The sequence below is a fragment of the Chiloscyllium punctatum genome, chromosome 3 (genome assembly GCF_047496795.1).
Source record: "Chiloscyllium punctatum isolate Juve2018m chromosome 3, sChiPun1.3, whole genome shotgun sequence".
Lineage (NCBI taxonomy): Eukaryota > Metazoa > Chordata > Chondrichthyes > Orectolobiformes > Hemiscylliidae > Chiloscyllium > Chiloscyllium punctatum.
In genome coordinates, this window is record NC_092741.1 from 57,352,209 (window position 1) to 57,379,906 (window position 27,698).

Below are 27,698 nucleotides of genomic sequence, written 5' to 3' on the forward strand. Positions count from 1 at the left end.
TGATAGTATTAGTAGGAGTGAGCAACTATTGAAGTTCTGTGGATACCCTCAGACATGTTTTGTGGAACTACCACCACACTTAATAGGATAGATTCAGCACAGATCTAGCTGTTCAAAGCTGGGTAATAATGAAGAGTTGCGTGCTACCAGCAACAGCCAAATTATCTTCCACCACAGTTTGCCATTACAATCAAGTCAAATGACAGCAGGAAATATTGAGACCAAGTGTAACTAAAACTAAGATGTCACAATGTCGAAGCTACAATGCAGGACTATATGCATGTTAAATAATGGAATCAGAAACAGAGCTTAGCAATCCAACAACCAATGCATCGAATTAATGCGCTGTAGAGCTACCATGCCAGTTGTGAATGGTAGTGGGGAATTGAGTAATATTTGTGCCACACAGTTACAGGAAATAACTGTATAAGTTCACCTTGCTCCATTACCATTGCAGTGGTGTGTATCATTTATAAAGGACAATACAAAAACTCCATAAAACATTTTCCACAGTCCATGGATAAGGAATTACATCTACAGAGCTGAACTGGAGAAACTGGAGTTTCTTCCTTGAGAGAAGATTAAAATGAAATTTGTTAGTAGTGGTCAAAATTGTGTCTGATTTTAAGAGAGTAACTACATTGAAGTTGTTTCCAATAGCTGAAGGCTTGATAACCAAAGGGCACAGATGTCAGATGGTTGACCAAAAATAATAAGAGGCAACATAATCAAAGTGGTGGGCAGCACAGTGGCACAGTGATTAGCACTGCTGCCTCGCAGCGCCAGAGACCCGGGTTCAGTTCCCACCTCAGGCAACTCTCTGTGTGGAGTTTGCACATTCTCCCCGTGTATGCGTGGGTTTCCTCCGGGTGCTCCGGTTTCCTCCCACAGTCCAAAAATGTGCAGGTTAGGTGAATTGGCCATGCTAAATTGCCCATAGTGTTAGGTGAAGGGGTAAATGTAGGAGAATGGGTCTGGGTGGGTTACACTTTGGCGGGTCGGTGTGGACTTGTTGGGCCGAAGGGCCTGTTTTCACACTGTAAGTAATGTAATCTACTCATTTATCTAGACATTTTTTTTAATGTAATAAGTGGTTAAAGATTTGAAATGCACTGCCTGTTGGGGTAGTGAATGCTTCTTCAACTGCCTTAGGAAGTGAATTGGGTAAGTACTTGAAAGAAAAGTAATGTAATCATATCAGGAAAAGGTGCGTATGAGCATGTACGCAATGTGCGTTTGTTGTTTTACTTATTGAATGGCCTTTTGCTGGGTGAAATACTCATCTGATTTTTATGCTTCTAATTCCTTTTCCTTGTTTTCCCTTACTGAGACACTTGCATCATTAGAATTCTTTGGACCTAAAGGAATGTAAACAGAGCACATTTTGACTTTTGGTGTAAGGTTTAAAACTTTAAAAACTGAAACTTTTCAGATCATCCAAGGACAACTGCCTTAATGAGCCAATATTTTTCAAACATTTCTATGTACCAGACCTCCCATTCATATTGATACACTCCAGAACTTCCTCTGGAGCAATCTTGAGAACTGCAGTTCCAATCCTCAAAAAACAAAGAAAAATGGAACCATCTTAGTTAAAAAAAAGTTATTTAATAAACAACAGGAAAAAAATTTGCACCCTGAAAGTAAACAGATGCAGATACACTGCCAGAAGATTTTTAAAGCAATTGATATTTGCTTATAATCCCATTATAATAATGGTCAGTGAACTCCAATCTGAATAACGTTTCTACAAATTTCACACCAGTTGTCTAAGCTTTGCGAATGGATTCATTGTACTTAGAGCAGTGTAACAATAATAACAGGAAACTGCAATGACCTCAAAAGTTAATCTGTGAAGGAAGATGAAGGGTAAGCAAGACATGTGGTCTACATCTGTTTGTTTGCATGACGCTTTATATTGAACTTTTTTTTTCATTTCAGATGCTACAGATATCTTCAGTGCTGAAGAATATGAGGAGACTGGACCCTGTTCAGTAACATGTGGTAAATATTACTTTGCACACTTTCATTTTTGATGATTATGATGTTAATTAGGATTTGTTTGGATTCTACATTCAGATATAATCTTACAATCCAATAGCCTCCTTTGCCTTATCTTGAATCACAATGCACCATTTATCTTAGGAGAAAAAGCTAATAATGCTACCATGAAACAATTACACCCATCAATCACTAGAGATATCGTCATTGTGTATCCCTTGTGCTCATGTGACAGATCTTTCACTACGTTTGACAGCATTGTTTCCATATTTCCTGCAAAGCCTCAATGCAAGTTTCAACTGGTCTCTCCTCATGTTCTCTTAGCTGTTACCAGTGAGCATCCTGGCAGGCAAACCATTACACAACATGTTTCTTTGCGTGTTTATCGACTTTCTTCAGAACTCTGGGCTCTTGATATCAACATCCGACCCTTTGACAGATGTCCAAGGATAATATGGCAACCATGTAACCATTATCAACTGATGCAAAAACCCGTCTGGTTCAGTAATGTCTTTTAGGGAAGGAAATCTTCCATCCTTACTTGGTCTGGCCTACACATCACTCCAGATCCACTACAACGTGCCTACTCTTAACTGCCCTCTGAAGCAGTCTGAACAAGCCACTTAGATCAAGAGTTTATTAGGCATGTGCAATAAGTTCTGACCCAGCTAGCAACACCCACATCCCATGAGAGAATACTAAAAAAAGTTCTACCTCCACTTGCTATTTTCCTTAGGGAAACCTGTACCTAACTCACCCTCGGGTTAAACAGCCCTGCTCCACCTCCCCTGCTCATTGGTGCTTGGTGATTTATCATGAAGATACCCCCTCTAGTCTGGGGGCTACACTAGATATGTGTATGTGTTTGTGTTGTAAATCTGTGTGTGAGTCTACGTGTATTTAACCTGGGAGCATAGATTTCAAGTGAGATTTTACAGTTTCGAGGCAATTCAAGGTGAGATATTTTTGCTCAGCAGATTGTGAGATGATATTTGTGGGTAGATTGATGCTCTCTCTTTGAATGGGTCTGAGAGGTTATTTAGTTTATAGTGGGACAGGAACAACTGCTTATGAGCCTTAATAAGGAAGAATTCTGGTCTCAATAAAGTTTGATTTATTGCCTATAGTAATTATATACATTAGCTAGTTAGACATTGTTACTGAGACTAGTGGGAGGTATGGATGACATGTTGGTCCCTTTTGAGCTATTGTCCCCATTTCCCCACTCAAGACTGCGTGGCATCATCAGTTCAGGGGACTTCAATAGGCTCTAGCATTATCCTTTATTAGTACTATTACTGCTTATATACTCCTCCATGTTTTTTAACCCAAAGTTAGTATCTATAGATTTATATATATATATATATATATATACTAACTTTGGGTTAAAAAACATGGAGGAGTATATAAGCAGTAATAGTTCTGAAAAGGATAATTTATATATATATATAAATAATCATCACATTTTTCACTACTCTATTTCTCCTCCCCAAGTCTCTGACTTCACAAACTCTGACAGTTTGGAGGTTTCACAATTCTTGAAAAACATATTCTCTTTGGACTGGGAAGATTCATAGATCTTTGACCTGAAGTCTCTTGATCTTGCATGGTCTGCAATGAAGGGCTTTATCATCATCTCTTAGATGCTCTCCCTGGAGGACACTGTTCTTACTAATCCAAACGGTTGGGTCCAGTAACGTACCTGGAGGACCTTCATCTCGGAATCTCTTTTGCAGAGGAACTCTTCCCTGCTGACCGAAGTATTTGCTCCTAAACAACAAGCTTTAAATCTCATGAATTTCAATCATGGAAACTGGCTGCTTGGTGTCAGCACAGAGTGGCTCAAGCAGCAGCAGCTTAGATTTCTGAGCCAGGTAATTTATGCTTTTTTGTACCATGTCCTAGATCTGTGGAAATTGGTGTGGGTCAATGGATTCATGTGCAGTTCATATTCATCTTGTCTAAGCCTGGCTTTGTTCTCAATCCACTAATATATCTGTGTTGAAGTGTGAAAACTCTGTACTTCAACTAGTTAATGAGGTGTGATGTCTTCATTCACCCTTCTAAGTTGTTGTTCAGGTGAATCAGATACTTCCCAACCTCAGTCATGATACTGGAGGATTAATGCTTCCTGAAGCATTGCATTCATCACTGGTACTGATAATTCTGCTTTGGAAGAAGGGACTGAAATGTTTCTTTTGAATTAGTGTTGCCTCATCCTTTTACATTAAATTCAGATTTATAATAACTATTTGTCATGTAGAGCATTTTCTAGTCTGAATGACTTCTGAGGTGGAATTATAAAGGAGTTCGAATAACATGGACTAAGACATGATCTGTGAAAGAATAACATGAGAAGCTTCAAGCCCCATCTCGAAGTTTGGAACAATTTGCAACATCAAGTATATATATGCTGAGCTGTGTTACAAATTCCTCACTCAGCAGTGGTGAATTGCCAATTAAAGGAGTTAAAGAGTTGTGGTATTGGGGAGAAGATGGTGGCATTGAGACTGGCATTATACTGGTTCCTGATCATCTTGTCACATCGAAGTATATTCTACTCAACAACTAAGACTACAGTGACCCAGGTGGCAACCACAGACCAGGCTGGCATTGTCTGGTGTCACAGACTCTGCTGGCCTTGGGAGAGACAGAAAGTCTGGCCTCTGCATCACCTCATCCAGCACGCCCTCCAGGCCCCTGCCTGCAAAGTGGGATGTTAATATTCCCCCTGTCTACAATGTCCGAGGCAAGTGTCAGCAACTGTACGGGGAAGCTTTAGATTTACAGGTGCATAATAGCTTTTCAAAAATGGTGCCAGTGCTGGGGTACCTGTCAGTTCCCTGGTATCCCAGCAGTGGCAAGTTGCTGCAGGAATAGTGTGTGGTGTGATGGGAATGGAATCGGATAAGAGGGATGCAATGGCAAGAACGATCATGAAGTCTCATGAGAAATATCCTCTAAAAAACTGGATGCAACAGGCACTCAGCCAAAAAACACAAGATTTAGCCTGTTTAAAATTCCTCATTGTTGAACAGGTTGTACTGCTCATTCTTGTTGCTACTTTTCACATACTCACTGATATCTGTCATCTGAAGCTTCATCAGTGACAATAGGAGTGGATAATATTTCCATCGCTTATGTTTAGTTGTAGACTTCCTTTCTGTTGAGCATATGAAACAATTTTCTTATGCCAACCTAAGTCACGCCAATGGATTCAAACATATCAACGGTGAAAGTTGAGCAAAGGTTAGAGTGAGGCCCATAGTGAACAAACAGGGTAAACTGCTCACTGAAGCAAAGGGGTATGACTAAATGAACACTTTGCTTCTGTCTTTACCAAATTAGAAGATGGTGACAATGGCCCAGTTGAAAATGTGGATATTGAGCAACTGAACAGTAAAGTGATAGATAAAGAAGTGGTGCTAAAAAAGCTTGCAGCCCTCCAGGTACAGATGTTGCCAGGCCTGGATGGTAACCATCCGAGATTGCTGAGAGAGGTGAAGGAGTAAATTGTGGAGCCGTTGAGTGACATTTTCCAGGATTAGTCCTGGGGTTCTGGAGGATTGCAAATGTGACGCTGTTGTTTAAGAAACAGGCAAAGGATAATCCAGGAAACTACAGACCTGTCAGCTTGACAGCAATAGTGGGAAAACTGGTGGTGGGCATGATATGGGATAAGACTATTATACTCATAGAGAAAAAGAAGTTAATATTAGACTGTCAACATAGCTTTGTCAAGGGCACATCATGTCTGACAAATTTAACTGAGTTCTTTGACCCTTTGATGAGGGTAGTTCTGCAGTTGTTGTACATTTGGACTTTAAGAGAGCATTTTATCTGGTGTCACATAGCAGGTTGGTTAGCAGATTATAAATGATTGCTGAAGGCAGTCCTTCTGCACTGTAATTGACTGATGGCTCCTTTGCAGCATGGATTAGAAGTTAGCTAAAAGATAGCAAACAGAGGATAAGAACACTGCAGACAAGTTGAAAGTGGTGCTCCCCAGGCATCAATGTTGGGACCCTTGGTTTTTCTGATTTATATAAATAATTTGGAGACAGGTATTGAGATTTACTAGAATGATACCAGGAATGATGGATATTTGATACAAGGAAAGGAGGAATTGGGCCTATTCTCCTCACATTAAGAATTAAGAAGGGACCTTAGTGAGGCATTCAAAATTATGAACAATTTTGAGGTTAAAGAAGGATATTCCTTTTCCTCTGGTTGGAACGTCAGTAACAAGGGGGTCACAATTTCAAGATTGCCAGCAAGAGAGCTGGGACTGGGATGAGACACTTTCCATTAGGATTTAGAATGTGCTGCCTTGAAGAGTGATGGAGGTGAATTCCATAGAAGGTTTCCAAAAAAGGAGCTGGATATTTACTGGGAAGTGGTTAATTTAGAGGGCTGCAGAGATAGCTGAAAAAATGTGTTGCTGGAAAAGCGCAGCAGGTCAGGCAGCATCCAAGGAGCAGAAGAAACAACGTTTTGGGCATAAGCCCTTCTTCAGGAATGAAGGAGGTGTGCCAAGTAGACTAAGATAAAAGGTGGGGAGGAGGGGTGTTGGGTATGCGATAGGTGGAAGGAGATTAAGGTGAGGGTGATAGACCAGAGAGGGGGTGGGGGCAGAAAGGTCGGGAGGAAGATTGCAGGTCAGGAAGGCGGTGCTGAGTCTGAGGGTTGGGACTGAGATAAGGTGGGAGGAGGGGAAATGAGAAAGCTGGAGAAATCTGCATTCATCTCTTGTGGTTGTAGGGTTCCTAGGCGGAAGATGAGGCGCTCTTCCTCCAGGTGTCGTGTTGCCATGGTCTGGCGATGGAGGACCTGCATGTCCTTGACGGAGTGGGAGGGGGAGTTAAAGTTTTCAGCCACGGGGCGGTTGGGTTGGTTGGTGCGGGTGTCCCAGAGGTGTTCTCTGAAATGTTCCGCAGGTAGGCGGCCTGTCTCCCCAATATAGAAGAAGCCACATCGGGTGCAGCGGATGCAGTAAATGATGTGTGTGGAGGTGCAGGTGAATTTGTGACGGATATGGAAGGATCCCTTGGGGCCTTGGAGGGAAGTGAGGGGGGAGGTGTGGGCGCAAGTTTTGCATTTCTTGCGGTTGCAGGGGAAGGTGCCGTGAATGGAGGTTGGGTTGGTGGGGGGTGTGGACCTGACGAGGGAGTCGCGGAGGGAGTGGTCTTTCCGGAACGCTGATAGGGGAGGGGAGGGAAATATATCCTTGGTGGTGGGGTCTGTTTGGAAGTGGCGGAAATGACGAAGGATGATACAATGTATCTGGAGGTTGGTGGGGTGGTAGGTGAGGACCAGTGGGGTTCTGTCCTGGTGGCGATTGGAGGGGTGGGGTTCAAGGGCGGAGGAGCGGGAAGTGGAGGAGATGTGGTGGAGAGCATCGTCAACCACGTCTGAGGGGAAATTGCAGTGTTTGAAGAAGGAGTTGGCCACGCTGATCTCCGCCCCCACGCCCAACTCCACCCCCATGCGTAACTCCACCCACACACCTAACTCTGCCCCCATGCCTAACTCCGCTCCATGCCTAACACTCCCCCCACTTCCAGCTCCAGCCCCAGACCAGGTCCTAGCACCCAGCCCTGCTGTATTTTCACCATCCCTCCAGACCTCCCCCTCTCTGAGGATGAAAGATCAGTCCTCAGCAGAGGCCTCACCTTCATTCCCCTACGCTCCCGGATTAACGAGTTCAACACGCGGCTAGACATTGAGCATTTCTTCCGCCGCCTCCGCCTCCGCGCCTACTTGTTCAACCAAGATTCTTGCCCACTCTCTGATGACCCCTTCTCCCACTGCCAACACACCCCATCCACCTGGACACCCTGTGCTGGCCTCTTACCTGCCCTCGATCTCTTCATAGCCAACTGCCACCGCGACATTAACCACCTCAACCTGTCCACCCCTCTCACCCACTCCAACCTCTTACCCTCGGAACGTGCAGCCCTCCACTCCCGCCGCTCCAACCCCAACCTCACCATCAAACCAGCAGACAAGGGAGGCGCGGCAGTAGTTTGGCGCACCGACCTTTACACCGCTGAGGCTAAACGCCAGGTCGCGGACACCTCCTCCTACTGCCCCCTTGACCATGAGCCCACCTCCCACCACCAAACCATCATCTCCCAGACCATCCATAACCTCATCACCTCAGGAGATCTCCCATCCACCGCCTCCAACCTCATAGTCCCACAATCCCGCACTGCCCGTTTCTACCTCCTGCCCAAAATCCACAAACCTGACTGCCCTGGCCAACCCATTGCCTCAGCTTGCTCCTGCCCCACCAAACTCATCTCTGCATACCATGGTCCTGTCCCCTTAGTCCAAGAACTCCCCACCTACGTTCGGGACACCACCCATGCCCTCCACCTCCTCCATGATTTTCTCTTCCCCGGCCTCCGACGCCTTATCTTCACCACGGACGTCCAGTCCCTATATACCTCCATCCCCCATCACGAAGGCCTCAAAGCCCTCTGCTTCTTCCTTTCCTGCCGACCCAATCAGTACCCTTCCACTGACACCCTCTTTCGACTGACTGAACTGGTCCTCACTCTTAACAACTTCTCCTTTCAATCCTCCCACTTCCTCCAAACCAAAGGAGTAGCCATGGGCATCCGCATGGGCCCCAGCTATGCCTGTCTCTTTGTAGGATATGTGGGACAGTCCATCTTCCGCAGCTACACTGGCACCACCCCCCACCTTTTCCTCCGCTACATCGATGACTGTTTTGGCGCTACCTCGTGCTCCCACGAGGAGGTTGAACAGTTCATCCAATTTACTAACACCTTCCACCCCAACCTCAAATTTGCCTGGACCATCTCAGACTCCTCCCTCCCCTTCCTAGACCTCTCCATTTCTATCTCAGGCGACCGACTCAACACGGACATTTACTATAAACCGACCGACTCCCACAACTACCTAGACCACACCTCCTCCCACCCTGCCCCCTGTAAAAATGCCATCCCATATTCCCAATTCCTTCGCCTCCGCCACATCTGCTCCCAGGAGGACCAATTCCAATACTGAACAACCCAGATGGCCTCCTTCTTCAAAGACTGCAATTTCCCCTCAGAGGTGGTTGACGATGCTCTCCACCGCATCTCCTCCACTTCCTTCTCCTCTGCCCTTGAACCCCACCCCTCCAATTGCCACCAGGACAGAACCCCACTGGTCCTCACCTACCACCCTACCAACCTCCAGATACATTGTAGCATCCTTCGTCATTTCCGCCACCTCCAAACAGACCCCACCACCAAGGATATATTTCCCTCCCCTCCCCTATCAGCGTTCCGGAAAGACCACTCCCTCCGCGACTCCCTCGTCAGGTCCACACCCCCCACCAACCCAACCTCCGCTCCTGGCACCTTCCCCTGCAACCGTAAGAAATGCGAAACTTGCGCCCACACCTCCCCCCCTCACTTCCCTCCAAGGCCTCAAGGGATCCTTCCATATCCATCATAAATTCACCTGCACCTCCACGCACATCGTTTACTGCATCCGATGTGGCCTCCTATATATTGGGGAGACAGGCTGCCTACTTGCGGAACATTTCAGAGAACACCTCTGGGACACCCGCACCAACCAACCCAACCACCCCGTGGCTCAACACTTCAACTCCCCCCTCCTACTCCACCAAGGACATGCAGGTCCTTGGACCCCTCCATCGCCAGACCATGGCAACACGAAGCCTGGAGGAAGAGAGCCTCATCTTCCGCCTAGGAACCCTCCAACCACAAGGGATGAATGCAGATTTCTCCAGCTTTCTCATTTCCCTCCCCCCATGTTATCTCAGTCCCAACCCTTGGACTCAGCACCGCCTTCTTGACCTGCAATCTTCTTCCCGACCTCTCTGCCCCCACCCCCTCTCTGGTCTATTACCCTCACCTTAACCTCCTTCCACCTATCGCATTCCCAACACCCCTCCCCCAAGTCCCTCCTCCCCACCTTTTATCTTAGCCTGCTTGGCACACCTTCCTCATTCCTGAAGAAGGGCTCATGTCCGAAACGTCGATTCTCCTGCTCCTTGGATGCTGCCTGACCTGCTGAACTTTTCCAGCAACACATTTTTCAGCTCTGATCTCCAGCATCTGCAGTCCTCACTTTCTCCTGGCTGCAGAGATAAGTCTGGAGAATGAGACTAGCTGAGTAGCTCTTTCGGAAGCCGGAACAAACACCATGGGCTGCAGATTCACTTCCTTTTGGGCTGTAAACATCTATGATTCTTTCTGTTCAAGAGGCTGGAAAGCCTAAGGAAATCTTGTACCCATTGCCTCTTGATCACTTGGATGATAAAGATTTGTTCATGGACCAGTTGTTTTTTTCATTGGCTTCTCTTTTTTCACAGTCTTGACAGAACTTGGCTTCTCTTGACTTGATAATTATCTCTTGGAAATATTTGAACACTATTGGCTACCTCAAGCATTTTGAGGCCAAGCTAAACTGATAGATTTTGATTATAACTTGTGTGTGTTCTCAAATCTCTTACACTCTTTATGTTGCAAGTTTGCTTGTAGGATACCTTTAATCTTAACAGTTCTGGCCCTGGAACATGGAGTGTAATCTCTGTCGGAATTTGTTTGTTGAGCCATAGTATTTGGTTGAATAAGACAGTGATACTCCTGTATCAATTTTAAAATTAATGAGATGTCCATTGACAAACACTTGTGTCAAACTGGAGTCATTTGTATCACCAGTTTCCCCTAGGCATGCATTGACTGTCTTTCTTTGTGCTGATGATTCCATGTTTTTATGATAGACATTTCACTTTTTCCTGCACTTTATTTCTGCACATCCTCTGGAAGTGGCCTATAGCTTTATAGATGTAACATTATTTTGCTATATTTAGGGATTGCCTGTTCTTGTGAAGCTATTTGTTTCACAGCTGTGGAGGCTATGGTGACACAAGTGAATATCTAAATATTGCTGAAATCTTCTGGAGTTTCTAACTAAAAACCCCTTTCAGGCAGTATTCCAAACTCCTATCCCCCTCTTGGGATTGTTCTCCTCAATTTCCCTATTAGCTTTCTACCTCTTATCTCTCATCTATGCTTCAAGTTACTGACTGCTCTACTAATTGAAAAAGGACTCCATCTATACCCCTAATAATCTTGTACACCTTTATCAGGTCTTCTCTCAACCTTTACTGCTCTGAAGGAAATAACCTCAGCCTATCCAATCTTTCCTCACATCTCAGATGTCTAGCCCAGGCAGCATCTGACAAATTTTATCTGCACTATCTTGAGTGCATCATTCTAATAGTGTGCTGACTAGAATTGTACCTGGTATTCCAGTTTTGGACTATCGACCATTTTATGTAGTACCAACATGACCTCACAGCTCTTGTGTTATATGCTTTGGCAAATAATGGCAAGTATCACATAAGGATAAAGTCCCTTTGATCTTCAGTACTTTCTCAGCTCTACCCTTCATAGTGTTAGTCCTCTTGAGTTGTTAGCCCTCCCAAAGTGAACCTCACACTTCTGCAAGTTGAATTCCATTTGCCATCACTCTGCTCACCTACTCTATCCATTGGTATCCTCCTGTAGTTCACAACTATCCTTCTCACTAATTATAACCTGACAAATTTTTTTGTGTCTTCTGTGAATGTCTTGATCATGTATGATCATACTTAAGTGCAAATCATGAATGTACAACACAAACAACACAGCCCTGACCCAATGGGAAATAAACATCCAGTCACAGAAAGATTTCTCAACCCTATGGTCCTGTCTCTCAAACTACTTTGCCTTGCTCCCACTTTACCCTCTTTACCATGAGAGACCTTGTCAAAAGCTTTGCTAAAATACATGTAGACCATATCAAATTGGATAAAAACGAGGTAAAAAACAATGACTGCAGATGCTGGAAACCAGATTCTGGATTAATGGTGCTGGAAGAGCACAGCAGTTCAGGCAGCATCCAAGGAGCTTCGAAATCGACATTCGGACAAAAGCCTTTCATTGCTAGTACATGAGGGCACTGGCTCAGAGTGATGGGCCAACCCTTTAGCATAGAGATGAGGAGGAATTTCTTCAGCCATATGGTGGTGAATCTGTGGAACCCATGGCCTCCACAGTTTTCTGGGGCAAAGTTATTGAGTGTATTTAAGACAGAGACAGATAGGTTCTTGATTAATAAGAATATCAAAGGTTATGGGGAGAAGTCAGGAGAATGTGGTTCAGAAACAGATGAGCCATGATCAAATCACATCCCTAAGTAGATTTGATGGACTGAATGACTTAAGTCTGCTTCTATACCTTCTGGCTTTCCTACATTTTTGTGGTGAAATGAAGGTTTCAAACCTGCTGTAGACAAAATGAAAGTTTCCCGTTTTCTTCAAGTCAAAGCGGACAATTTTCTGCCTTGCGTGACATAATGCACAATGCATATTCTTTTCCAATATTGATCTATTAAATCTTGTACCTGTGACCACAATAAAGTCTTCTCTCCAAAACCACATTTAGTTATGGATCTCCTGCTTTCAATGCAGCCTCAAATATCTTGTAACTATTCTCTTTTGTTAGAGTCTGTCTGCTCTTGCTTTTAAATTGCCCTTTATATTTCTTTAATTCTGCCCCACATAGTTCCCGGTGCCATGACTTTGCTATAAAGTATTTTTATGAGTCGATTTCCTTATTGTACAATGTTCCTTGTAGCACATTGTGAATATGAGGTACTCCTTTTGTTACTTCTATCCTTCCCAGCTTTTTTTCCGCACCATCAGTTTAAAGTTTTCATGCTTGTCAACAGGGATTTATAAACTTTATTCAAGGAGCTGCAACACATTTGCATTCGAGCTGAACAACTAATTAGGAAAGGTCCTAAAGATTCTCACTCCCTGGTGAGATGTGACCAGTCTTTAAGCTCTTTCTGTTCCACGCTGCTTTGGATGCTCTCCTTACCAGGTGTGAAGTAAAAGCTTTAGCCCTGGAGTGCTCATTCTCCCTTGTTAGTCTTTCCACAATTCCTGCTGACTGCTTGCATGCTCAAAAACTTGCAACTGCTAACTGTCTGTGTGGGTAAAATGGCGACTTCTTTGAAACTTATTCATTTGGAACTCTCTTCACCTGGGTCCAGTGCATTTTGTTTACTGTTGTATATTGTAGTATTTAGCAATGCTGGCTACCATTGATCACCATGTGGCATTTTGCCACTCGTCCTCAGGTTGAACAGCCGATTGGGTTTAATGTGGGAGAGGAACAATCACTAATGAATATTAACAAGAAGAGGTTGTTGTCTTAACAACATGTCGTGACATCATGATTGTAATCAGATACTAGTTACATTAGCTAGTTAAATATTCTTAGCAAAGCTATTGGATGATATAAATGATACACCTGTCCCCTTCAAGTTGTGACAATGCTGCTCTGTTAGCAAGGTTCTGTTGTCCTTGGTCCTTTTTTCAGGGAAGTTGTAAAAGACATAGACTCTGAGAAGTCTAAGTTGAAGGGTTTTAGAGCCAGTTTGATTATAGCTAACAGATACTGCCTCAGGCAACAGGTTTTCAGATTTTTGGAAAAGAAACTTGTACAAAGAAAGGGGAGTGGCCAGTTCTCCCCATTCAGCTTCCCTCTGGTTTGGTTTGGTTTGGGTTTTAGCAGTAGTGTTTAGAAGCTGCTGGACCCAAAGAAGCTGGTCCAGGCGGGTGCTCTCTGTCCTTGACTTCTCTCCTGTAAGAAGCTGTGTTTGATTTTACCTTTTGTGCCAAGGGGTGTTTATGGAAATTGTTGCAAGTATTGGGACAGCATCATTAAGTTGGTAATCATAGATTCCCTACAGTGTGGAAACAGACCGTTTGGCCCAACAAGTCCACACCGACCCTCCGAAGAGTATCACACCCAGACTCATTCCCCTATCCTCTGACTCTACATTTCCTCGATGCACCTCACCTACACATCCCTGAGCATTATGGGCAATTTTGCATGGAAAATTCACCTAATCTGTACATCTTTGGATTGTGGGAGGAAACTGGAGCACCCAGAGGAAATCCACACTGACACGGGGAGAATGTGCAAACTCCACACAGACAGTCACCCGAGGCTGGAATTGAACCCAGGCCCTTGGTGCTGTGAGGCAGCAGTGCTAACCACTAAGCCACCCATATTTGAAGGGCAAAAATCTGCAGGACTGGAGAAAAGAACAGGGAGGTAGGATATGTTGAAGAGTTCTATCAACGAGCTACCACACACATGATGGGTAAAGCGATCATATCCTGTTCTTGTAAATAAATTCTGTTTTGTTTGAAACTAGGTGGTTTGACCAACAACATCCCTCCTAGAATGCCCACTTTATATCTGCTTAAAACAACGAGAAAAGTTAAGGTCTGGGCTACCTTCTTGAAATGTTTTGAGGGGTCTGGCCTGGTCCATAACAGAGTTCCGGAATGGTCCTCCCTATTTTCTTACCCAAAACTGTGGACATCATCAGATTTGCTCGAGCTTAATGCAGTCTCAAACATTAACCCCTTCAGAACTATTCCCTCTTAGAGCAGTAGGGATCTGGAGCTCACTGCCTGAAAGGGTGGTAGAGTTTGAAACACTCTCAATAATTTTTAAAACCTGCATATACACACAAAGTGCTGTGATGTGTTATGCTCCTCATAAAGAGCTGGAATGTGGAATTCAATCTTTTGGCACCTTGTTTGTTTTACAGACACAATGGGATGAAGGGTTTACCTCAGGGCTGCAACTTTCTATGGCTCATCTCAAATTCTGGGCCAGTAATATATTACTCAAATAATTTCTGCTCATATGCCCTCAGGATGTTTTTTGCAATTTTCCTTAAACCGTGTCCTTTTGAATACTAAATGTGTGGTCTTTAATCCTTTCTGCTTTAAGCAGAATGTACTCAGCTTCCAACATCTCTGCCACAGTTTCTCACCCTGGTTCAAATTTCTCAAATCCCTTTTGCATCGTCTCTCCTTCTGAAGCTGTGTGCCGGAATTGAACATAATATTCCAGTTAATGTCCAATACTAATCAGTGAGTTATAAAGGTTTAGCTTAACTTCCTTGTGTTCGTACTTCTCTGTTTACAAGGCCCAAGATTTGAAATGTTTGTTTCAGCATGCTTATCAACTTGCCCTGGAACCTTCAATTTTTTTTTAAGTATTCTAATATTCTGTTTCACACCTGTTTAAATGTGTACAGTCTCTTTTATATTGTCTCTCCTTATTCCCCCTACCACAAGGCATTCTATCATCTGCCCCTTGCCTTACTATGCTGTCAGTTGATGTTCATTCTTATGTCTACCCTAACAGTTCAGGGTCTATGACAAGAAAATGGGCAGGAGAAAGCAACCAGTGGAAGCCATTTTCTTTGATTTCTGGCAACAGTGGCATTTATAAAACCATTTCTGCGCTGTCTGAAGTCTCTGTGCAGCTTCCAACACCATCCACCTTTAATGGTGTCCAAACATTGACTTGCATTGTCAAAGAGCATTCACTGACTAAACCTGAAGATGGGTGGACTTAAATAATTCCATCTGGCCATTGATAAGACAATTGTTTCACTCTGCGACTATGCACACACAAAATAATGAGTCATTAATACAGACGTCAGTAAAGCAGTTCCTTATATTAGTTGCTGGGGAACACCATTATACATTTCCTTCCAGTCTAAAAGCTAACTGTTCACCACTATATTCTGTTGTCATCTACTTCCTGCCACTCTCTGCTTTTTGCCTCAGAGTTAGTTTCATATTAACTCCTCCACTGTTCCATTAATCCCACAGATTGTAATTGTGCTCAGAGCCCTGGTGTGGTCACAGATCAAGAAGGCATGGTGGCTCAGTGGTTAGCACTTCTGCCTCACAATACAAAGACCTGGGTTCAATTTCAGCCTCCAGTGACTGTGTGGAGTTTGCACATTCTCCCAGTTCCTGTGCGGGTTTCCTCCCACAGTCCAATGATGTGCAGGTTAGGTAAATTGGCCATGCTAAATTGCCCGTAGTGTTCAGGATGTGTTGGTTAGGTGCATTGGTCAGGAGAAATGTAGAGTAATACGATAGGGGAATAGGTCTGGGTGGGAAAGCCTTTGGAGGGTCAGTATGGACTTGTTTGGCCAAATGGCTAGTTTCCACACTGTAGGAATTCTGTGTTCTGTGTAACCTTTTTCAGAATTCTGAACAATGTGAAAGAACCAACTGTATTCAAAGCTGGTTGAAATTATACTGTAGCAGAAATAATCTTTATCTCAAGGGGTTAATTTTGACCCTGTTTCTGTGTAGGTATTGGATCGAGAGAGGTCTTACTGACTAAAGGATGTCCAGGCGAAGAAAAAAAATGTGTGATACGAGTTGAAGAATGCAGAGGACCTGTAAGATGTGGCTGTGAGTACCTCCCATGGGGAATACAGGGGATTTTTGCATCTTAATGTTTTCATAATCTCTGCTGAAAGAGATTATATGCCATTCCTGAAGAACTCTTAATTTAGTTTTCAAAAGTACCTTTGCAATCGAGATGGATAGACTTCTAAACCTGACAATTTAACCCTTCTGTTACTACTGATGAAAGCATCTTTTAGTTTAAACAGAAAGCACTATTTTGTTTCAAAAAACACATTTATTTCTGTTTTGAATTGTGTAACATGGCAAACAAATAGTTGGGTAGGGAAATTCTATTTGTGGACATTATGGGATTGCAGCATTGACTATCGGCCTGGCAAAACACCACCCATTTTCTTGTTTAGCAGCCAATTCCAAATCATGACAAGCTCCCAGTGGGACATTCCAGTCGGTGGCCTGCCATTGCTAGAGAGAAGAATCCATGCAGATTCGCTGGTGTGAAAGAAGTTTCTAAAAGATAAAGGGGTAGAAGAGGGAAGAATAGACAGAAATTCACCTCTGTGGCACAACTCAAATAGTAATACACAGGCCTTCATCTTTTTCTGGTGACACTTGGTTGCTGTGATGCTGGGAACTGAAATTTGGGCAGTATCTTGTTGTGGAAATAAAGGTACATGCCAGTCTGCAAAGATTTGGTATGAGGCTGCAAGAGACACTGTTCATTAGTGCTGCTAAAAGACCAGGGACGCATATCACAACTAAGGTTTCTTTTAACATCATGAGGTACCCTTCAATGTTTCCTGAGGTCACGTATGTTGCATCCTGGGCTTTGCAATGAAATCCTCACCACAAGGAAGGCAGAGGAGGAGGTCACCTGTCCACACAAAGACTGCATCAGGCAGAAAGGCAACAGTGATATGGCAGGGAGATGGAGCAGAGACTGAGGAGACAGTAAACTCCATGCTGCACCTTATACCAATTTAGAGCCAGACACAATCATTAAGCGTTGATAGTGTTAGACAATTGTCTGGCAGGGCAGATAAACCACCCAGCCTGAATGTGTATGTGCCCATTAATGCTCTCTTGTTCCCATACCTTTACTTTCTTACCTGAGTTTTTTGCAGCAGAATTAGTCCATAATCCCGCTCTCCAGGTGCTAGCAAACATCCTTAAACCCTTGTCTGGATGCAGTTCATTCCTGTCCGTTGAGTTGCCTCGGATTGATCCCCCTCTACCAATCTCCAAGGTGCTTAAAGTTGCCCATACATGTCTGTGAGTGTCAGCAGAAGGGGAAGTGACTGCCTAGTGGTATTCTGGCTGGAATATCAATCCAGAAACCAGGGTAATGTTCTGGAGACCCAACTTTGAAATAAGGCAAATGATGGAAATTGAATTCAATAAAACTCCAGAATTGCAAGTCTAATGATGACCATGAATTCTTTGTTGATTGTTGGAAAAACCCATTTGGTTCAGTAATGCTCTTTCTGGAAGGAAATCTGCCATTCTTACCTGGTCTGGGCTACATGTGATTCCACACACACAGCAATGTGGTTGACTCTTAACTGCCCTCTGAACCATTAGAGATGGGCAACAAACGCTGGCCTAGCCAGAGATGCCCTCATCCTGTGAATGAATTTTAAAAAAGAAATAATGGGACCCCTCCACCAGTTGCTGAGTTGCTGTTTTCTCTCTTTCTGCTTGTACTGTGGCTGGGCAGGTAGCTGTTCATGGGTCTGATCCATATCCAAGGAAAAGTTGTTGTGAGGGGAGGATTGGTGGGGTTGCAAAGCCATGATCCATGCTCACTCTATTGGCTCAATCACGATGTCAGAAAAGTAAATTGTTGGTCTGCTGGGGACTGAGAATGAGAACAAAGTAGGAACACCTTCTGTGTTCAGCCATGCTAGTGTTATGGCTGCTGTCATCTTTGGTGCCAGGAGGTAGAGTTCCATCTTCTCTGAAGGCTCAAGAGATTCATCCCTGCTTCCTTCTATTATGTGTTATGTGACACAGAACAACAGAGAGCAGAAGGTCAATGATTGTCTTTGGTTGATTATCTGAAGATGGTGAGAGTTATGCAGAAGTCATGCTGCATTGATGTGTTACTTTAGTAGTCTGCATCTTGTGATGACAATGCTGTTACAGTGCTCAGATTGTTGCTCGGTTGACAAAGAAATCAAACATAGAACATTACAGTACAGTACATGCCCTTTGGCCCTTGATGTTGCGCTGCCCTGTGAAACCAATCCGAAGCCCATCTAGCCTACACTATTCCATTCTCGTCCATATGTCTATCTAATGACCATTTAAATGCCCTGAAAGTTGGAGAGTTTACTGCTGTTGCAGGCAGTGCATTCCACGCTCCTATTACTCTCTGAGTAAAGAAACTACCTCTGACATTTGTCCTATATCTATCACCCCTCAATTTAAAGCTAAGCCCCCTCGTACTTGCCAATACCATCCAAGGAAAAAAGGCTCTCACTGTCCACTCGATCTAACCCTCTAATTATCTTATATGTGTCAAATAAGTCACCTATCAACCTCGTTCTCTCTAAAGAAAATAACTTCAAGAAGTCCCTCAACCTTTCCTGATAAGACCATCTCTCCATACCAGACAACATCCTAGTAAATCTCCTCTGAACCTTTTCCAAAGCTTCCACATACTTCCTATAATGCATTGATCAGAACTGCACGCAATACTCCAAGTGCAAGAGATTTGTGCGCCAGAGTTTTCTACAGCTGCAGCATGACCTCATGGTTCCGAAAATCAATCCCTCGGTATAAAAGCTAACACTCCGTATGCCTTCTTAATAGTCCTATCAATCTAGGTGACAACTTTGAGGGATCTATGTACATGGACACTGAGATCTCTCTGCTCATCTATATTACCGAGAAAGTTACCATTTGCCCAGTACTCTGCTGTTACTCCTTCCAAAGTGAACCACCTCACACTTTTCCACATTAAACTCCATTTGCCACCTCTCTGTTCAGCTCTGCAGCTTATCTATGTCCCTCTCTAACCTACAACATACTTCCGCACTATCCACAACTCCACTGACCTTAATGTTATCCGCAAATTTATTAACCCATCCTTCAATGCCCTCATCCAGGTTGTTTATAAAAATGACAAACAGCAGTGGACCCAAAACAGATCTTGCTGTACACCACTAGTAACTGTATACCAGGATGAACATTTCCCATCAACCACTACCCTCTGTCTTCTTTCATCTAACCAATTTCTGATCCAAACCACTAAATCGTCCTCAATCCATCCCTCCTTCACAAAATCGTGCTGACTATCCTTAATCGACTTATTCCTGTTGAGATGATTATAAATCCTATCTCTTATAACCTTTTCCAATACTTTACCCACAACTGAAGTAAGGTTCACGAGTCTATAATTACCAGGGTTGTCTAACCCCCCTCCTTGAACAAGGGGACAACATTTGCTATCCTCCGATCTTCTGGTAGTCTTCCTGTAGACAATGATGACATAAAGATCAAAGCCAAAGGCTCAGCAATCTCCTCCTTGGCTTCCCAGAGAACCCTAAGATAGATCTCATCTGGCCCAGGAGATTTATCTATTTTCACACTTTGCAGAATTTCTAACACCTCCTCCTTGTGAACCTCAATTCATTACTCAGTACCAAATCCAATGTGACCTTGCCCTTGTTGGCTGTCTACATACTGTATCAGAAAACCCTCCTGCACACATTGGACAAAAACTGACCCATCTAAACTACTTGAACTATAGTATTCCCAGTCAATATTTGGAAAGTTAAAGCCCACCATAACAACTACCCTGTCACTCTCACTCCTATCAAGTTTCCCACTATCCTTTCTTCTAAATCTCTGGAACTATTTAGAGGCCTATCAAAAACTCCCAACACAGTGACCTCTTATTTTCTGTTTCTAACCTCAGCCCATACTACCTCACTGGACGAGTCTTCAAACGCCCTTTCTGACTCCGTAATACTGTCCTTGACTAATAATACCACACCCCCACCTTTTTTACCATTTTCTCTGTTCTTACTGAAACATCCAAATCCCGGAACCTGCAGCAACCATTCCTGTCCCTGCTCTACGCGTGTCTCCGAAATGGCCACAGTATCGAAATCCCAGGTACCAACCCTTGCTGCAAGTTCACCCACCTTATTTCTGGATGCTCCCGGCTTTGAAATAGACACACTTCAAACCAACTTCTTGCTTACCGGTGCCGACTTGCAACCCTGAAATTTTATTTCGGATCTCCTTACCCTCAACCTCCTCTATACTTGATCTAGAATTTTGGTTCCATCACCCCCTGCTGAATTAGTTTAAACCCATCTGAAGGCCATTAGCAAATCCCCCCTCCAGGATATTGGTACCGCTTTGGTTCAGGTGAAAACTTCCTGTTTGTAGAAGTTCCACCCACCCCAGAAACATCCCCACTTATCCAGGAATCCAAAACCCTCCCTCCTGCACCATTCCAGGTGTTCAACTCCTCTCTCCTATTCCTCGCCACGCTAGCACATGGCACGGGCCACAAACCAGAGGTAACAACTCTGTTTGTTCTAGCTCTAAGCCTCCACCCTAGCTCCCTGAATTTCTGTCTTAAATCCCCATCTGATATTCCCACCAATGTCATTGGTGCCTAGCGGACCACAACTTGGGGCTGCTCCCCCTCTGCCTCAAGGATCCCGAAAACATGATCAGAGACATCATGAACTCTGGTACCTGGGAGGCAGCACACCAATTGCGAGTCTCTGTCGTTCCCACATGCTTTTGTAGTTAATAGTGGGGAAAAAAGGTGTAGACTGCAACAAGATATCACTGATTAGAGATGATTTGGAGATTTTTAACTGATTAGAGAAACCTCCATGGATCTGGCAGGTTCCCACACTAGTGCTAATATTTCTGCCTACCAGCTCCAACTTCCAGGCCCTCTTTGCTCCCTTCCCATCCTTTATGGCTGAAATTTCATCTTCCAAAGAAAAGCATGCTGGCCAAAAAGAAACTGTTCTCATTAGATGATGATAGAAAGACCGGGGCAAACAGATTATGGGGGAAAAGCTACAGGAGGGATGTGAAGAAGACTCTTCTCATTAGAGCAAGTGGCAATGATCTGGCAGTCACTGACCATGAGGATGTTGGAAATGGAAACAATCAATGATTTCAAATTGAAAATGCATGGGTACTTGAAGGAAATAACCCTGCAGGGGATAGTGAGGGCAAATGAGATCACTAGATACTAGATTGGTTTACAGAGGAATAGCCAGGGAATTATGGACTGAATAACTTCCATCTTTGCTGTAGTGACTCTATGTGACTCATTATAGGGAGCCAAATTGCTTCTCTGACATGAAACCCTCCTTTGACCCCTCCACCATGGAACCAAGAAATGTCCTTTTTTTGTGGATGGTAAAGCTAATATGACTGGAATACCAGGCCTCAGTGCTGGATACCATTGTGGTTAAAGAAGTAGGAACAGTCCAATTGGAGTTCCACCCCCAGTCTGCCTTCATTGTGCTGTGTCCCATGTCTCTGTAGGCTTTAACCTTTTCCAGGCTGAGTGGGAAACTCAGCATGGGCTGCAGCACAGCCTGTTTCCACTATGCTCCCTCAGAACTTCTGCATTAGTCTTCTGGAACCATGCAGCAAGTAAACTTCCAAAGAATCTACGTTCCCTTCATTTGCAAATGTCCATTTTTCAGCTCTATTTCCATCTCCTAACTAAGATAAGGAAGACATGTTTTCCTCTTTAAGTGGTTTAGCTTTGTTTTTCAGAAATTCAATCTAAAGTTAAGTCTTGGCAAGAAAAGAAATTCTCTTGCTGTGGAACTAAGTGCATTCCGAAGTCATTGAGGCCCGTGAACTGATTAGTGGTGGTCAATATCTGAACTCTGCTGCAGTCCCTTCCTACAGTATCGCCAGAACTCCACCATCAAACGTGGCTTTGCTTTAAGCCAAACAGCTGTGTTCACTGTTGGAAACATAGGAGAGATGTAGCTACATGTCAGTACTTCCAAATAGGGTAAATTAATTAACAAGAGCAGTTAACCAACATTTGCTGAGTTACCTTTGCTGGTGAAGGAGCTTGTGCATTTGGGTTCTTGATGCAGATTTCTCAGATCTCTCTGTACATCAGCTTTGCTGATTTTTAATCATGTTTGTTTTCAGCTGTTTGGTCACCCAACATGTAAATAAGATTATGAAGTATAATCTTTAGCCAGGTTCTTTATTTGGAATTCTGAAAAGAAAAGGTTTAGTCCTATATTAACAACATTAACTTACCTTTCTTTAGCAGATTCTAAACTTTTCTTTATTCTATACTATTGATGATGAAGATGGCCAAGCAAATTGAAGCAATTGTCAAGGAAGAAGGATTATGGGATCCGTGGGTTTATAAATAGAGGCATCGAGTATAAAAGCAAGGAAGTGATGCTACCTCTCTGTAAATCATTGATTTGACCACATTTGGAGTATTGTTTTCTGTTCAGGGAACCTTACTTAAGAAAAGATGTTAAAGCTCTGGAGACAATGCAAAGGAAATTTACTAGGAAGATACTGGGAATGGGGGACTTTAGATACAAGAAAGGTTGGAGAGATTGGGTGTATTCTCCTTGGAGCAGGGAAGATTAAGAGTGACCTTATGAGGTGTTCAAAATTATGAACAATTTTGACAAGGTAGAGAAGAATATTCTATTTCCATTAGTGGATATGTTAATAACTAAGGTCTACAATTTCAAGATTGAGATTAGATTAGATTCCCTACAGTGTGGAAACAGGCCCTTCAGCCCAACAAGTCCACACCAACCCTCTGAAGACTAACCCACCCAGGCCCATTCCCCTCTGACTAATGCACCGAATAACTATGGACAATTTAGCACGGCCAATTCACCTGAATTGCACATCATTGGAATGTGAGATGAAAATGGAGTACCTGGAGGAAACCCATGCAGACACAGGGAAAATGTGCAAACTCCACACAGGCAGTTGCCCGAGGCTGGGATTGAACCTGGGACCCTGGCGCTGTGAGGCAGCAGTGCTAACCACTGAGCCACTGTGCCAGCAAGAGACCTAGGAATGGGATGAGGATAAACTTTCTAGAGAGAGAGTTGTTAGGATTTGGAATGTGCTGTCTGGGAGAGTGGTGGAGGTGGATTCCATAGGAGGTTTCAAAAAAGAGCTGGATGTATATTTGAAAGTGATGAATTTAGAGCTGGAGAGGATCAGAGGGACCTTGGTATGCTTGTTGAAGGCCGATAAATAAGGTGAGTTGGAAGGCATATAGAATACTTACCTTTATTAGTCAAGGTATTGATTATAAGAGCAAGGACTGTATGATGGAGCAACAGCTGGAGTACTATAGGAAGGATAAGATTACACTGGAGAGGGTGCAGAAGAGATTCACCAGGATGTTGCTTGGACTGGAATGATTCATCTATGTAGAGAGACAGGATTGGCTGGAGTTGTTTTCCTTGGAGCAAAGAAGATTAAGGAGAGTCTCGTTGAAGTGTATAAAGTTCTGAGCGGCATGGACAGGGCAGATAGGGATGATCTTTCCCCTTAGCAGTGGAATTAATAACCAAAGAGCATAGGTTTTAAGGCAAGGAGAAAGCAGTTTAGAGGGGATTTGAGGAAAATAGTTTTCCTCCAGTGGGTTGTGCGTATGTGGAACTTATAGCAGGAGCCCTCAAAACATTTGACAACTATTTAAATGAGCACAGGACATGCCATTCCATGCAAGGTCATGGGCCAACTGCTGGGAAATGGGATTTGAATAGATGGATGTTTGATGGGCAGTGTAGGCCGAAGAGCCTCTTCTGTGCATTAAAAACTCTGTGACTGTTCATGACTAGATAAGGAGTGTCCCAGATTTCATCCCAAGTGATATTTCTAGCAGTTTTCAGCCAGGTTGGCATTAAGGATTCTTTTATTCACCTCAATACCTTAGATTCAGGAAAGGTTCCCTGCTTCCAAGCACTGTCTGATTCAGGTAATGTGTTAAATGGTTGGTGCAAAATAAAGTGAAAGGAAGTTACAGTACAGGCAACAATCATATGGCTATTGTTTGCTAGCTCGCATATAATATGCACCTCATTTCTCCAAACATCCCATTTTCATTAAAAAAAACAAAAAATAGATTCTTGCTTTACTATTTGCAGATGCAAGTCACCCAAGTTACCTAATGTCCAATATTTATTATTAAAATTACATGTTAATTCTGGTCAATGCTGTTTCATCAGTCTCTGAACATTGCATGCATAATCTTTAAATAATGTAGATCTTTTAATGGTGCATGCGTGCATTATCTTTGGCTGAACTTCTCGTATCTGGCTATTCCTGGGATGATGGTCTATCTCTGTGGAATGTTGGTCCATGGTGAGTGCTTGATTATAGCAAGATCCTAGTCTTTCAGATTCAATGACTCTGGTGGGTTAACAACTTAAAGAGTATACTGAGCTATTGCTGCTATTTTTCCACTTAGTCATAGAGGTGTACAGTACGGAAACAGACCCTGCGGTCCAACCCGTCCATGTTGACCAGCTATCCCAACCCAATCTAGTCCCACCTCCAGCACTCAGCCCATATCCTTCCAGACACTTCCTATTCAAATACCCATCCAAATGCCTTTTAAATGTTGCAATTGTACCAGTCTCCACTAATTCCTCTGGCAGCTCATTCCATACACGTACCACTCTCTGCGTGAAAAAGTTGCCCCTTAGGTCTCTCATATCCTTTTCCCTCTCACCCTAAACCTATGCCCTCTAGTTATGGACTCTCCCACCCCAGGGAAAAGACTTTGTCTATTTATCCTATCCATGCCCCTCATGATTTTGTAAACCTCTATAAGGTCACCAGTCAGCCTCCGATACTCCAGGGAAAACAGTTCCAGCCTGTTCAGCCTCTCCCTATACCTCAAATCCTCTAACCCTGGCAACATCCTTGTAATTCATTTCTGAACTCTTTCAAGTTTCACAACATCTTTCCAATGGAAAGGAGACCAAAATTGCCTGCAATATTGCAACAGTGGCCTAACCAATGTCCTGTACAGCCACAACATGACCTCCCAACTCCTGTATTCAATACTCTGACCGATGAAGGAGAGCATACCAAATGCCTTCTTCATTATCCTATCTACCTGTGACTCCACTTTCAAGGAGCTATGAACCTGCACTCCAAGGTCTCTTTGTTCAGCAACATTCCCTAGAACCTTACCATTAAGTGTATAAGTTGTGCTAAGATTTGCTTTCCCAAAATGTAGCACCTCACATTTATCTGAATTAAACTCCATCTGCCAGTTCTCAGCCCACTGGCCCATCCGATCAAGATCCTTTTGTAATCTGAGGTAACCCTCTTCGCTGTCCACTAGACCTCCAATTTTAGTGTAATCTGCAAACTGTACCTTTTATGCTCACATCCAAATCATTTATATAACTGATGAAAAATAGTGGACCCAGCAATAATCTTGTGGCACTCCACTGGTCACAGGCCTCCAGTCTGAAAAACAACCCTCCACCACCACCCTCTGTCTTCTACCTTTGAGGCCAGTTCTGTATCCAAATGGCTAGTTCTCCCTGTATCCCGTGAGATCTAACTTTGCTCACCAGTCTCCCATAGGGAACCTTGTTGAACGCCTTACTGAAATTCATATAGATCACATCAACCACTCTACCCTCATCAATCCTCTTGGTTACTTCTTCAAAAAACTCAATCAAGTTTGTGAGACATGATTTTCCACGCACAAAGCCATGTTGACTATCCTTAATCAGTCCTTGCCTTTCCAAATACATGGACATCCTGTCCCTCAGGATTCCCTCCAACAACTTGCCCACCACCAACATCAGTCTCACTGATCTATAGTTCCCTGGCTTGTCCTTACCACCTTTCTTAAACAGTGGCACCATGTTAGCCAATCTCCAATCTTCCAGCACCTCACCTGTGAGTATCGATGATACATATATCTTAGCAAAAGGCCCAGAAATCACTTCTCTAGCTTCCCACAGAGTTCAAGGTACACCTGATCAGGTCCTGGGGATTTATCCACCTTCATGTGTTTCAAGACATCCAGCACTTCCTCCTCTGCAATATGGACATTTTTCAAGATGTCACCATTTATTTCCCTACTGTCTATATCTTTCATGTCCTTTCCCACAGTAAATACTGATGCAAAATACTCGTTTAGTATCTCCCCTATTTTCTACGGCTCCACACAAAGGTTGCCTTGCTGATCTTTGAGGGGCTCTATTCTCTCCCTAGTTGCCCTTTTGTCCTTAATGTATTTGTAAAAACCCTTTGGATTCTCCTTAATTCTATTTGCCAAAACTATCTCATGTCCCCTTTTTGCCCTCCTGACTTCCCTCTTAAGTATACTCCTACTGCCTTTATACTCTTCTAAGGATTCACTCAATCTATCCTGACATATGCTTCCTTCTTTTTCTTAACCAAACCGTCAATTTCTTTAGTCATCACTTGAGTTGTTTCTTGTTCTGTACCTTAATACTACTGCACACTGTTAGCCATGAGCATGCATAGAGGTTCAAACTCTAATGACAAATTAGAAAATAACTTTTTTAGGTAGATTACAAATTCAACAAACCATTGACTGCTTTCACATCTGTTGGTCCCTGCCATGTACTTGACTTTAGGCATATTAATTACATTTTTTTTCATTTTCTTACCACTCTTTTTCTTCTGCATTCTCTGATGACTGCTTCTTGGCTTTTTGTTGTTTACCATTTGTCATTAACTCCTCAACAAGGATTTCTTGGTCTGGAAATCTCCATGGAGGATGCTGTGTTTGTTCACATTTTCATCTAATATGAGATGATGTTCACCAAGAAGAGATTCAAGACCTGGAAAAGAATTTTTGTAATCTTTCAGGATCTGTACAGCAGTGAAGGGTTTCATGAAACATGTGACGTGCTGCGATCTCTTCTGGCATGAGTTCTTGGTACAAGCTATAGACGTGGTCTAGCTGAGATGAGTGGATTTTGCGGATCTCCAAATCTTCATTCTTCCCATTCCATGGGTTCTCCACTTCATTTGTCCTCATAGGATGCACACCTCACCTTGAAGGGCCAGCATCTTCAGCCACTTCGGAAAGCTCATGATGTCGCATGAAACATCAGTGTCTATCTGCCGCTTCACATTCACTCAATGTTCTCCTTCTGTAGTCATCATTCCAATATTCACAAATCAGTTATCACCTTTAGACCTCATAATTCCAACCCACTGGTTAACGCAGAGTGATTTTTCAGATGCTTTAGCTGACACCTTTTCACCTTTCTGGGCTCGATGTGCTTCTTTAGGAACATAGGGACAAGAATAGGTCAATCAGCCCAACAAACTTTCCCCTTCATTCAGTATGAATATGTCTGATCATATTGGATAAACTAAAAGAAATCTAAATCCCAGAGTGTTG

The 27,698-nt window shown here is 43.4% G+C and overlaps 1 protein-coding gene across 1 annotated transcript in view; it reads left to right on the forward strand.

Annotated features, from left to right (window-relative positions):
• Nucleotides 1-27,698, forward strand: part of LOC140458933 (uncharacterized) — a 206,287-nt gene that overhangs the window by 8,036 nt on the left and 170,553 nt on the right. The window contains exons 2-3 of the mRNA XM_072553670.1: nt 1,942-2,004; nt 16,235-16,336. The gene's annotated coding sequence lies outside the window, so the exon portion shown is untranslated. The remainder of the gene's footprint in view (nt 1-1,941; nt 2,005-16,234; nt 16,337-27,698) is intronic.